This window comes from Pinus tabuliformis, chromosome 1_1, assembly GCF_031772625.1.
Source record: "Pinus tabuliformis cultivar Carrire ecotype Pingquan chromosome 1_1, CPIR1, whole genome shotgun sequence".
NCBI classification, from domain to species: domain Eukaryota; kingdom Viridiplantae; phylum Streptophyta; class Pinopsida; order Pinales; family Pinaceae; genus Pinus; species Pinus tabuliformis.
The window spans coordinates 420386221-420398745 of NC_142297.1; positions in this window are offsets into that span (position 1 = coordinate 420386221).

Sequence of the window (12525 nt, forward strand, 5' to 3'; positions counted from 1 at the left end):
CCAAACCAAAGTTATCTATCCATCCTTCTATTAATAGGTTCTCATTTTCTTGACTTTCTCTTCTCAAAATGCAGATCTCATTACCCTGATGATGGACTCACCTAGCTAGTCCGAAACGTCGGTTTCAAAATTGCTCACAAGTCTTTCCAATAATTAAATACACTTATTCCAAGCTTAACGATGGGCAAAGATATCCTAGTGGCCATCACTAGATGTGTGTTTTGGCTAAGGAAAATTGGCAAAGGCAAAGGTATTAAAAGGTAAAAATGGATTTTGGCACATTTATTTATGAAAACAAAAGAAATTAGGAGAAAAGTAAGGTGACAGGTCACAAGTTGCATTTGGGGAGGAAATTGAATGAAAATAATGGAAAATGAAGACATTAGAGGCCTCATGCACAAAAAGGCTTCTGAGGATCAGTTCATGGCTTTCTTCAAGTTCAAGTTTGGAGCTCTCTCATTATTATCTATCTCTCTCACTCTCTTGGTCACTTAGATTTTTCTTCGAGCACTCTAACTTTAGATCAAGGAAGGAAAAGCAAGAAAAGGGAAACAAAGGCAATCAATGATCAAGGAAAGGAAATTAGGATTAAGGAGCTTCAGTGGGAATACTTGCAGATAACCTTTTGCACGTGTGATGTTCTAGTTGGTTTGGACATGAATGGCTTTGCGTGTTGGTGTATAGTTCTCATGATGTCGGTGGCATGGTTTTGTCAGGTTATGATAGTGGTTATCAACCTAGCCTTACCTTTTTCCAGATGTCATGGTATGTTGGGATTTGTATCTTACTTTTGAGATTTCGTTTGTTGGATGGATTTTGAAATCCGAGGTGGAGGTGGTCTCAAGTTTCATTCCCAAAGACCTAAGAATCCCTTGACCATTTTTGGCAAGTTAAATAGTAAACCCTAAGGGAGATGTCCTAGTTTAGGGCCTAGTGATCTGGGTTTGGATTGTGGTAAAGCCTGAGAGACAAGGAGATGGAAAATTTGTTAAGGATAGTGATGGATTCTAGATGGCATTCTGAGTTCTTTTCGGTTATGATCGGAGCACTGATTTTGGTGTGATCATGATTTGATGAGGGTGAATGTGGTTTAACCTCTGGATTCCCTCAGTTGTTCTTCGATTTATTGTTCTCTAAGATCCCACATTCATGGTTGGAATATGGCATGGGGGTGACTAGCTAAAAGAGAGATTTGGTTCAGCCATGTTTATAGTCGGGTGATATGTGGAAGTGCTGAACCTAGTCGGACTTGCCTATGATTAATAAAAGCTAATCTATCTTAATTTTTCACTAATTTATATGTGGATTTAATGGTTTTCTTATCTCTAATATTTATATGGTTTAATGTTGGTTATAAGCATGGTTATGTCACTAGTTCATGTCATGGTTATTTCATGTATTTACCTAGAATTTTTAAATGGATGGATGCAAGACCTAATTGATGATATAGTAGTTCTATGGAGAAGGAGGTGATCCTTCTCGTTATGTTTCATAATTTGTTTCAGGAATTTATGCTTTTTCTCGTATCTTAGACCTTTAGGTTGCATTTATACCAAGTGTTTGACAAAATGTCAATCCTGGTCGGGGATGCTCAGGCCTAGTCCAAAGGTTGGTTTTGATTGATCATCATTGTTATCATGTTTTTAATGGATTCTAAAGGTTGTAGCAAGTTCTGGATAGAGCCTAGGATTATAGGCTAGAAAAGTGGCTCAAATCTTGGAGTCGTTGGCATAGGTCTACTAATAAAATTCCACAGTGGTTGGCACAAAGGCCTATGAGAGGGAATTGTCTTGCCTATAGAATGAGAGTGACACTTGGTTAAAAGACCTAAATGATCAATGGGACTTATGGACAGGATGTCTGAGTGGCTGACATGTCTCCTTAGGGTGTTGTGTCTAATGTGGATGGGTTTGTTTGATGAGTTCTGTTGATTCCATTTCCTTAAAGTCACCTAGGAGATGGAATCCCTTAGTAATCTCTCTTAGCACATTTTTTCTTGGCTATCTTGTTGCTTGGGTGAGCCTGGGAGGAGGGGTTGTTACAAGTATTTGGCTTTAAGATGTTCAACCAAAGGAAACTACCAAGCACCGAGGAATAAATTATAGTAGAAGGGTTGCAAAGATTCAATGGAATCTATGGGCAGCTAAAGGTAGCACAACATATGGGATAGATGCATTAGAATGCATGATAAATGCACATGCTTGATGGATATAGAGATGCAATAGGATACATGAATGTGTTGATAGTGTAAAAAACATGTTGTAGAATAGCAGTGAAATATTGTTGTGTATGAAATAAAGTTTTTATATTGGTTGAATGTGGATAACGATGGATTTTGTACCTAGGCAAGATAGAGCTATTTCATGGCTAAAATTATGATGTTGTTGCATATGATAGCCATTTATATAAAGAAAACATGGGATGTAAAATGATAAGTAGAAAGATGATAAAGGAATCACTTGAGCTTCTATAAACACCAAAAAATCAAATAATTAATGTCATCTAGGAAGGTATAATCTTATGTGTTTTATTGCCTAATGTTATGGGTGTTATAACATCTTTTATCACACTCACTCTAAGATGCACAATTTGGACTGATGGCATCAACCTTCGAGTCTTGCAGATACACTCCCACTCAGGAACTCTTCAAAAATCAAAATATGATTATATATATACACCCTTTGTTCTCGAATATAACGTACATATGAAAATATTATTCATGAAAAATTTGTATATGCCCTAGTATTCATCAAGAAACTAGAATATGCCTTCAATTTCCACTAAAAAATTAAATGTGCACATAATTGTGCTTTCTGAGTTGGGATTTATGGGTTTTACTGAGATTTTTCATTTTGTATCCTATCTCCAATGACCCAAACTAATTTTGATGAGTATTTGATGATGTGTTGAGTGCAGGGGAGGAGAGAGTGCCCTTATTCAGGAAGCTTTCTTTCTTGTCCATATATCTGCAATCCTCTTAGTTTTTAAATAATAGTTGGAAACCATTTTTTTGTTGTCTCTGTAACATTCTTCTAGCATTGGAAAGTGACTCCTCTTTCTCGAACTAATCTTCTCACACCCAAAGTTTGTGGAGTTTTACCTGAGTGGAGTTGCCAATTTTGTTGAAAAATTAATTGCAGTGGTTACGGTTAAGATCCATAGTAGAGCAACTGAAGAAATACTCACTAAGATGAAGAGCCACAAACTTCGGGTGTGAGAAGATTAGTTCGAGAAAGAAGGCAGCTAGAAAGGTATAGTCCATCTACTTTCTGTTCAAATTTTTCTTTATCTATTATTGATGATGATCCCAGAACTTTGAAGGAAGCAGTAGATTCAGAGGATGGAAAACTCTGGAAAGAGGCCATGGTTGATGAAATGACATCTTTGCACAAAAATGAGGCTTGGGATCTCGTGGAGTTGCCATCTGGAAGGAAACCCATTGGCACCAAATGGGTGTTCAAGAAGATGAGAAATGCAGAAGGAGAGGTGGAGAAATACAAAGATCGATTGGTAGCAAAAGGTTACTCCCAGGTGTCGGAAATTGATTTTGGTGATATTTTTTCTCCTGTTGCCAAGGTAACTTCTATTAGATTACTTTTATCTCTTGCTGTTTCTTTTGATTTTGAGGTAGAAAAGATGGGTGTGAAGACAACATTTCTTCACCGGGATCTGGAAGAGGAGATCTACATGAAGCAACCTGAAGGCTTTGCGGTGAAGGGTAAGAAAGAACTGGTATGCAAGTTAAAGAAGTCTCTGTATGGGTTAAAATAGTCACCAAGGATGTGGTATCCAAAATTTGATACATTTATATGGGGACTTGGCTTCACCAGAAGCAAAGCATATCACTGTGTGTATTTTAAATTAATTGGTGATAGTATTATTTATCTGGTCTTGTATGTGGATGATATGTTGCTAGTTGGAAATGACAAAGAAATTATCCAGGATTTGAAGACCCATTTGTCCTCCAAATTTGACATGAAAGATCTTGGTGCTGCAAACTATATTTTGGGCATGGAAATTAAAAGAGATGGATAAAGAGGAAGCTCTGGTTAAATTAGAGGAAGTATGTCGAGACAATATTGCAGAGGATTAATATGCAGGATAGTAAACCAGTGAAGGTTCCTATTCGTATAGGTGTAAAGTTATCTGCTAAACAGTGTCCCAAGACACAAGAAGAGGAAGAGGACATGCCTCATGTTCCATATGCAAGTGCAGTTGGTAGCCTGATGTATGTTATGGTCTGTACTAGACCAGAAATTACACATGCTGTGGGAGTATTGAGCAGGTTTATGTCAAAACCAGGGAAGGAGCATTGGACAACAGTGAAGCGAGTTTACAGGTATTTACGTGGCACTAGTGATTATGGTTTGTGCTACCAAGGAAGTCCAGGATTGGATAGAGTATTGGATATTCATGGCTTTGTTGATGCAGACTGGGCTGGAGATCTGGATCAGAGAATATCTACAAGTGGGTATATGTTTAACCTATTTGGAAGTGCAGTCAGTTGGATGAGTAAGAAATAATATGTAGTGGCACTATCAACTATAGAGGTAGAATACATGGCAGCCACTCATGCAAGCAAGGAAGCAGTTTGGTTGCAGAGATTGTGTTCAAGTATGGGATTAGTATAGGGAGCTATAAGGGTAGATTGTGACAGCCAAAGTGCAATTTTCTTGGCAAAGAACCCTGCATATCATTCAAAGACAAAGCACATTGATTTTCATTATCACTTTGTGAGGGATATGATAGAAGACAAAAATGTGTTGCTGGTAAAGGTGGACACTTTGAAGAATACTGTAGATGCATTGAAAAAATCTGTGAGCTCTGAGAAGTTATCTTGGTGTAGAGAAACAATGGGCATTGTAGGGCTGGATAAATGACTAATATCTCTTGTGGCCCCCTGCGGAAAGAAAACAACAAGTGGGAGAATGTTGGGTTGTGCTATATTCTTTCTACGACTAGCCCACGTAGTTAACCAGGGGGTTAGAAGGGGGGCAGAGCACCCCCCCCCCCGTTGTGTTGATTACGTAGTGGGGGGAGTCACAGGGGGTTTGAGGGGTGTAGGTAACCCCACTCTAATTTTGGTTTTGGACCCTATATTAGGTTGGGTGAACCTACCTATGGTTTTGTGCATGTTTTTCACACATGGTTTTGGACGTGATGGTTTTCGGTCCATGGTTTTGGATGCGGTGGTTTTCAATCCATGGTACTGGATGCTTCGGCATTTATAAATATGTATTGTGACATTGAAAGGAAAATAATGAAAAATCAAGCTGGTAGTCCTGGTTTTGGGATCCAGGGGAAAATCTATGTGTATATGTGTTTTATGTGTTATGCTCTCGTATTGTTTATTTTCTGTGTTTTAGAATTCGTATGCACGTAATTTCTGTACAGGGTTAAAACCTACAATTTGTCCATGTATGGGGGAATATCACCAATAAGACATTGTAGCATTGCTAAATAATTTTTCACGGACCAACATTGAAGCAAGTTAATGAATAATACATCACTACTCACTATGTTGTAAAAGTAAGCTTTGCCATTGATGATCTCAATATTTATTAGCCATTTCAAGTTCCCTCCAAGCCTAGGAGTTTTTTTCCATATACTTCTTTACTCGATTGTCATAAAACTTGGAGAAGCATGACAATGTTTATAAAATTTTGTATATTTTTAACAATGACCTATTTTATGTCTTGCTCCAAGACATCATAGCATAGAGAGAAATAAATTTATTATCTTAAAATATATGGTATCAACTAAGGTTACCTATCACTCTCATATTTGATTATGATTACCATTCCCTCAATTATTTCTAGAAGCCATATGGAACCTCCTATATTGAAAACTCCAATATTCAATTTCCTTCCACCCATAGTGAGATTGACATATAGAAGTCATCAATCACATATTGGTGTAAATCCTCTTCATTAAATCATCCTAGAATAAACAGTGGGATAATTCTCTTTACATTGTCTAGCATTACTACATGAATTGAATGGTGCACTTCTCAACTAGGAATTCACCATTTAAGGTATGTTATTGACACTAGATACTAGCTTCTTATGTATTCTCTATGATTTTTCCTAAGCACACTTAAAGCTGCCTAAAAAAATTCCAATTTGTTTGTGCAAACAAATCTCCAAAATACAAAAATTGGTCCAAGAGGCTCTCCATTAGAATCAAGAGCATCATAAGACACCTCATTAGCATTACTAAGTAGTAACTCAATTTGAGATTGGTAATTGAGTATGGATGTATCTAGAGAAGTAGTGATTTTCATGAAATGAGTCTTAACCAAATTCAACAAATCGAATATTTCTCATACATAATTTTGAAGATAGTCACCAGTGCATTCCATCTCGATTTACCTCCATATCTAGGTATACACTCCACAATTATCAACCCAACTAATATGAGCCATCATGGATTAATAAAGATATACTTATCTCCAACCCTATATATAATTCCCTATATTTTCAAGTCCCATGAGATCAATATACTTTGTTGGAATTGCACACTACCATAACCCATAAGTGAACTATTTCCATTACTTGGATTAGGCTTAAAAGGAAAACTGAATTCTAAGGCTAATTAGATAGTAGATGATGAATTCAACAAATAGTTTCCTCAAATCATCCATAAGTAGGGACATTTGAAGTTTAAACCCATTTCTATAAATGAAAGGATGAAATTTTCCAAACTTCTAGTCTTGTGTCCATGTGAGCATGCGAGTCAAATAAATTGGAAATTCATAATAGACAACATATATTTTGTTAATCATATAGTTGAATTTGTATTGAGTATTTATAATTTTTGTAGAAGAGAGGAGAGAGTGATCATTTGTGACAAATTTTGTAAAATAAATAAACACCTATAATTTACACAAATAATGGGAAAAGGTTATGGTGGTTGCACATTGATATTATTTTATGTTCTCTTGAGTTATGGATGTTAATTTTACTCTTAGCTTAACATGTTCTTTCAATATGCATGGGATTCCTTCATTATGAGTAGTATGCAACTCAAGGCTACATAAGCTATGCATGTTTTCTTGTGAAAACATCCTCTAATAAGAACATGTTTCTTAAGGCTAAATCACAACATCATAAACATCAACTTGGAAAAAGAAAACTCTTTCTCGGTTAGGATTATGAAAGTAAAAACTTACTATTTGTATTATGGAAATCAAATCATATTCGTATAGCATGAAATCATTCTATATATATATATAAATAGAAAATAACAACTTAATATTTTGGAGTATGGAAATCAAAGCATAATTCATATAACATGAAATCATGTTCCGTGTAGAGAATGAATAGATATATATATATATATATATATATATATATATATATATATATATATATATATATATATATATATATATATATATATATATATATATATATATATATATATATATATATATATATATATATATATTGTTAATCATTAATAAATTAATCGATAAAGAGTAGTTTTTAACTAATTTAAAGAAAAGGAAAAAATAATGAAATCCATATCTCGTCTAAGAGTAAAAATAAATCCTAAGAATCAAGATTATGGGAGGACATAAAATTAATGAAACTTAGGTTATTCTTTCGAATTAGGGTGAAAAAATTCCCCAAGGGGCACCTAAATTCATGATCGAAGTGATATGAAATTGTGTAAAGTAAGATATCCAAGGTTCAATCCCCTATTGTAACCTCACTAATGGAGAGAAGAACAAGTCATAGACCCTAGAAATATAGTGGTAATGGATGAAATAGACTCCATATCAAATGAATGCAAGACTAACGGAGTTGATGATTCCTCTAGTTACCAAAAATTAAAAATTAATTAATTAACTAAAATATCTAAAATTGAAATCTTGAATTTACTCGACAACAATTTGTTTCCTCCTCACTTTTCCTCGTACTTCATTGAAATTATTTGTATAATTTTTTTAAATTTATTTTTCTACCCAATACAATTTTAATTGTTTACTCACAATGTTCTTTGAGATTTATCTCTAAATTAATTTTTTTTCTTAATCAATCATTTATTATTAATATTTTATTTATCTTCTTTTAAATCTGTGTGATCCAATACATGTTTTGCATAAACTACATGGCTTTTTACTTTATTTTCACTAATAGAAACTATTATCTTTTATATGGAATAAAATAAAATATTTCTATTTATATATGATAAACTTGATCTTGAAAAAATAAAAAATAAAAAAATATATATATGGTAATTTCATAATATTTTTATTTACCAATTCTCTAAAATATATCAATTATTTATTTATTTATTTTTATTTAAATATATTTATATTTTTAATAATCAATGTATGATCCCATACACTTTTTTATCAATTTTTCTCTAAATAACAAAATAAACATTCGCTTTGGTTTATATTTATATAACATTGTTTCCCTATTTATAATGGTTTATTCAACCTTTAACAATGTAATGATGACTTACGTTAGCTTCAAATCTCCTACACTAATGCATATCAACCTAAAATGAAACCAAGATTATCCTAGCAAATTAATATGAATAAAAAAGGTTTGATATTAATAGAGAATATGCTGGACAATAATATTATATTAAAGTAATATTTTCTAAAGAACTTAGAATATATAATTCAGAATTTTTTAGAGGGAGTTACTTTCAAAATGGGATTATTAATTTTGAAATTTTGTATTTAATATCATATATTATTTAATTTATGAGGTGTAGATTTGTTATTTAAGTGGGGTTAGTCATTGTCAATATCTAGTTCAATCCAATGGCAGAAGTTAAGGATAGAAGTATTTTTGGAGGAATTAAATTATCCTTAGAGGCATTCAAGTTCAATAAAATCTCACCCAATGGGTGATAGCATCCCACTATGGGTTGATTGTTCTTCTTCCATACAAGAAACTAGTTGGCTCTCACTTAGACTTATCCTAATAATTACCTTATTATTAATGAAAGATAACATAATAGTACCTTAATGCATTCAACATCTTTTCATCTTAGTTTTTGTACTAATCCACCTATATTTGACAAAGACATTTTTCTTCTTCCATTTAATAAAGGGGTTAGCTTAAACTTAGGATTAGCTTAATAATTACCTTATTATTAATGAAAAATAGCATAACAATAACTTGATGTATTCAACATCTTTTCATATTAGTTTGTGTACTGATGTGTCTATACTAGTTTGTGTACTGATGTGTCTATACTTAAAAGGGACCAAATTAATTTGTGTAATGTGAGTCCAAAAAAGTTTTGAATATAAAAAAAGTTAATAGAAGAATAACTGAACCTTTAGATATTTTTCATTAACTCAAAACATATATATATATAATAAAAAAATAAATAAATAAAATAAAAAAATTAGCTACTCACTTCACATTCCATAAACATCTATTTATCTACCAAAAATAATCATTTCACGTAACTTCAAATTATGAAAAATAATAATAACCCAAAAAGGGCAAGGATAATTTAGCATAAGCCACGAAAAAGTTCGAACCATAATGAAATGTTTGAATCCCACAATCCCTTCCTATTATTGTGGATCCAACTAGGGAGCCACCTCTTAACCCGTGACCCATTCTCACTCTCTATTGTGGATCCAACTAGGGAGCCACCTCTTAACCCGTGACCCATTCTCACTCTCTTGACATTTTTTTGTGTGTATTACAAAGTATGTTATCTTATGTGAAACTTGTATAAAATATATGTAACTAATTTTTTTTAGTACTAAGACCTACCTGGGAACACTCTAGTATTTTTGTAGAGTAAAAATTAATGTGGACTATTATGGCTCTTTAGAGCACACAACCTATTTTGTAATTTCTATATAACATTCCTAGATTATAGATTTTTATTAATAAAGACATACACACATATATTTCCAAATTCTAATTAATAATAATAATATGCTTATCCCTAGGGGGTGAGTAATGGACTTAGAGTATCCGCGATACCTTGGGATTATCAATAAGAATGACATTAAACTTCGGGGGCATGCAGTTGCATGTAAAGTGATATGAAAATCTCTTTAATTGTGGGGTTATATGGCATGGTTGGTATTTGGTGGGGTTGGCACTCAATTCATCTGGAGGTCAAGTTTTTCTGGGTCAGTATAGAGTTTTATGAGTTGTATTCCATAAGTAACATAACAAGAGCTGTGGAGTTAGTTTTTATGTGTCAAAGGTTCTAGTGGATGGTCAAACCTCAGCTAAATAGTGATAATGTAGTTATGGATTTGAGATTGTCTCACACTAGTTGAAGTATCTCTCTCTGTGCACACTCTCTATAAGGGTATTAATGTCTTTTCCTTGCTTGAATTTTCATTTCAATGTCTCGACTTCTTCTCTTTTGGGTTATGCATGGTCTTTTAGCGCCTCTCTTTCTAGTTTCAGTTGGCTAATTTCTTAGTCTGTTCTAGTTAGTCCTTTTCCTTTGGCTTTGGAATTCATGAGTCCTCTAAAACCTTATGGGAACTGTGACTCTACCAACCTACTCGATCATATATTTCTCTGGATTTATTTTTGTGGGTGGGTTATCCCTTTGTTGTTGGGAAGAGTGGTGCTTCTACAAGTGTGACTTTTCCTATTGTTGTATTCCTCAGTTATTGTGAAATGTTGAGCCATGTAGCGGTATCATCATAGCAATACTTCCCTATGGATTTTGTAAAAGTAGTGTGTTAAAATATTTATTTCTTACTATTATTATGGAGGTGCATCACTATTCTTGGACCCTTTATAAGTCAAAGAAAAAAAATTGCCACAAGAAGATAGAGACAGAATTGGGTGGCACCTTTTAGCTCATTGGGTTTAATGTTTAGGTGCCCCACCCCTTGAGGAGGATATATCTACTCTTGAACCAGTGGATGGTTGTTATTTTTTGAGGTGCAACTTCCTACCAACCTAGGTGTAAATATTTTTTTGATGAGTTGGGAAATCCATGAAATGCTAGCAAATGCAGTGCAAAAGGGGTGGGGAAAGAGGTCGGGGACGAGACCAAGCACAAGCTAGTGAGGCTATGAAAGCCTTCCATGGAACCACTTATGTTGATGTCCATAATCAACTCCATAATTTGGAGGATATGTGAGCAAGAAACAAATAATTTTTGTCTAGTTTAGAGTTGGTGGAAGAGTTTGGGTAACTCGTATTAGACCCTAGACACACCAAGGGTATAAGTAAGTAATATCTTCAAGCCTTTTTTCCATACTAAAAAATGAAGCCTTTAATGGGCAAGATGGTGATGGAGAGGAAAGCACATGAGTATAATATTTTAGCTAACCTCAAATATGTTAAGAGAGAACAGTAGAACATGAGATTCTACATGAAGCAAATGGATAATGAGTTAGCTAGAATTGAGTGACATATCCCTTGGATTGCTACTTCATACCCTCTAGGATCTAGCCGAGTCTCTATGAATTTATGGGAATCTTAGTTTTCTCATGCATTTAGTTTTATTTTTATGTTTTGATGTTGATATAAACTCCTTTATGAGACTCCAATTTTTGATGTTGTTAAAATTTTGGACTAGTTACTCTATTTACAAATGGTAGACCACTTTCCCGCAAGGTGGATTGAGACCCACATCTCAATTTTGGGCTAGATATTGTAATATATTTTGATTAATGAAAGGTTCGACCACTTATTTTACAAAAGAAAAATAATAATAATATGCTAGAAGGATTATGTGTATGTCATTCCCCTATTAGGTGGAAGGGGTGTTTGTGAGTCCAACCATCATTGTGGACTTTGTGATTTGGTGAAGATGTTTGAAATTTTGTCATTTGTGGAATATTGAGTCAAATGAATAGTCTTAGTTGATCCAGAATGAATAGCCTTGGCCTTTGTATGATCAAGTCAAATCAACCAATACTTTGTATTCATATGCTTGATTCAATAATGAAATCTAAAATTCTTGGCCAACTTGATTGCAAAAGTATTGTCAACTAGAAGTGGAGTAGAATTCACTTATTTCTCTAGTATTGTCAACTAGAAGTGGAGTAGAATTAGTTTGCTTTTCTAGTAAATCTTTAAGTATGTTTTGAGCTACAAAATCTCCTACTACCACATATTATATCTCTATTGGATAATTTATTGGAACTAATTCTTTACTTGACATAAACCATATAGATGTTGATTAAAAACTCATGAGATAGCATGAAGTTGAAACTCAATTGTTTTACCTCCATTAAAGTGTCAATCACAATTTTCAATAGAGTTGAGATCATCCACCATAAAATACTTAAGTCATGCCTTGAGTTCTCTTCAAGTATGTCAAAACTCTTTTTGCATTAGAGCACTATCATGCACAAGGATTTTGCATAAACCTTGGAAATGAATTCCAACAACAAATGAAATATGTAGCCTAGTAATGATTTGCATCCACAAGTTCATTCCTTTTTTTTTTAAGTGTAAGCTTCAAATTTTGCTCCAATAAAATAGACACTAACTTATACTCATCCATACAGAACTTGTTCAACATTTTTTAACATATCTCTTTATATAATTTTCAAAT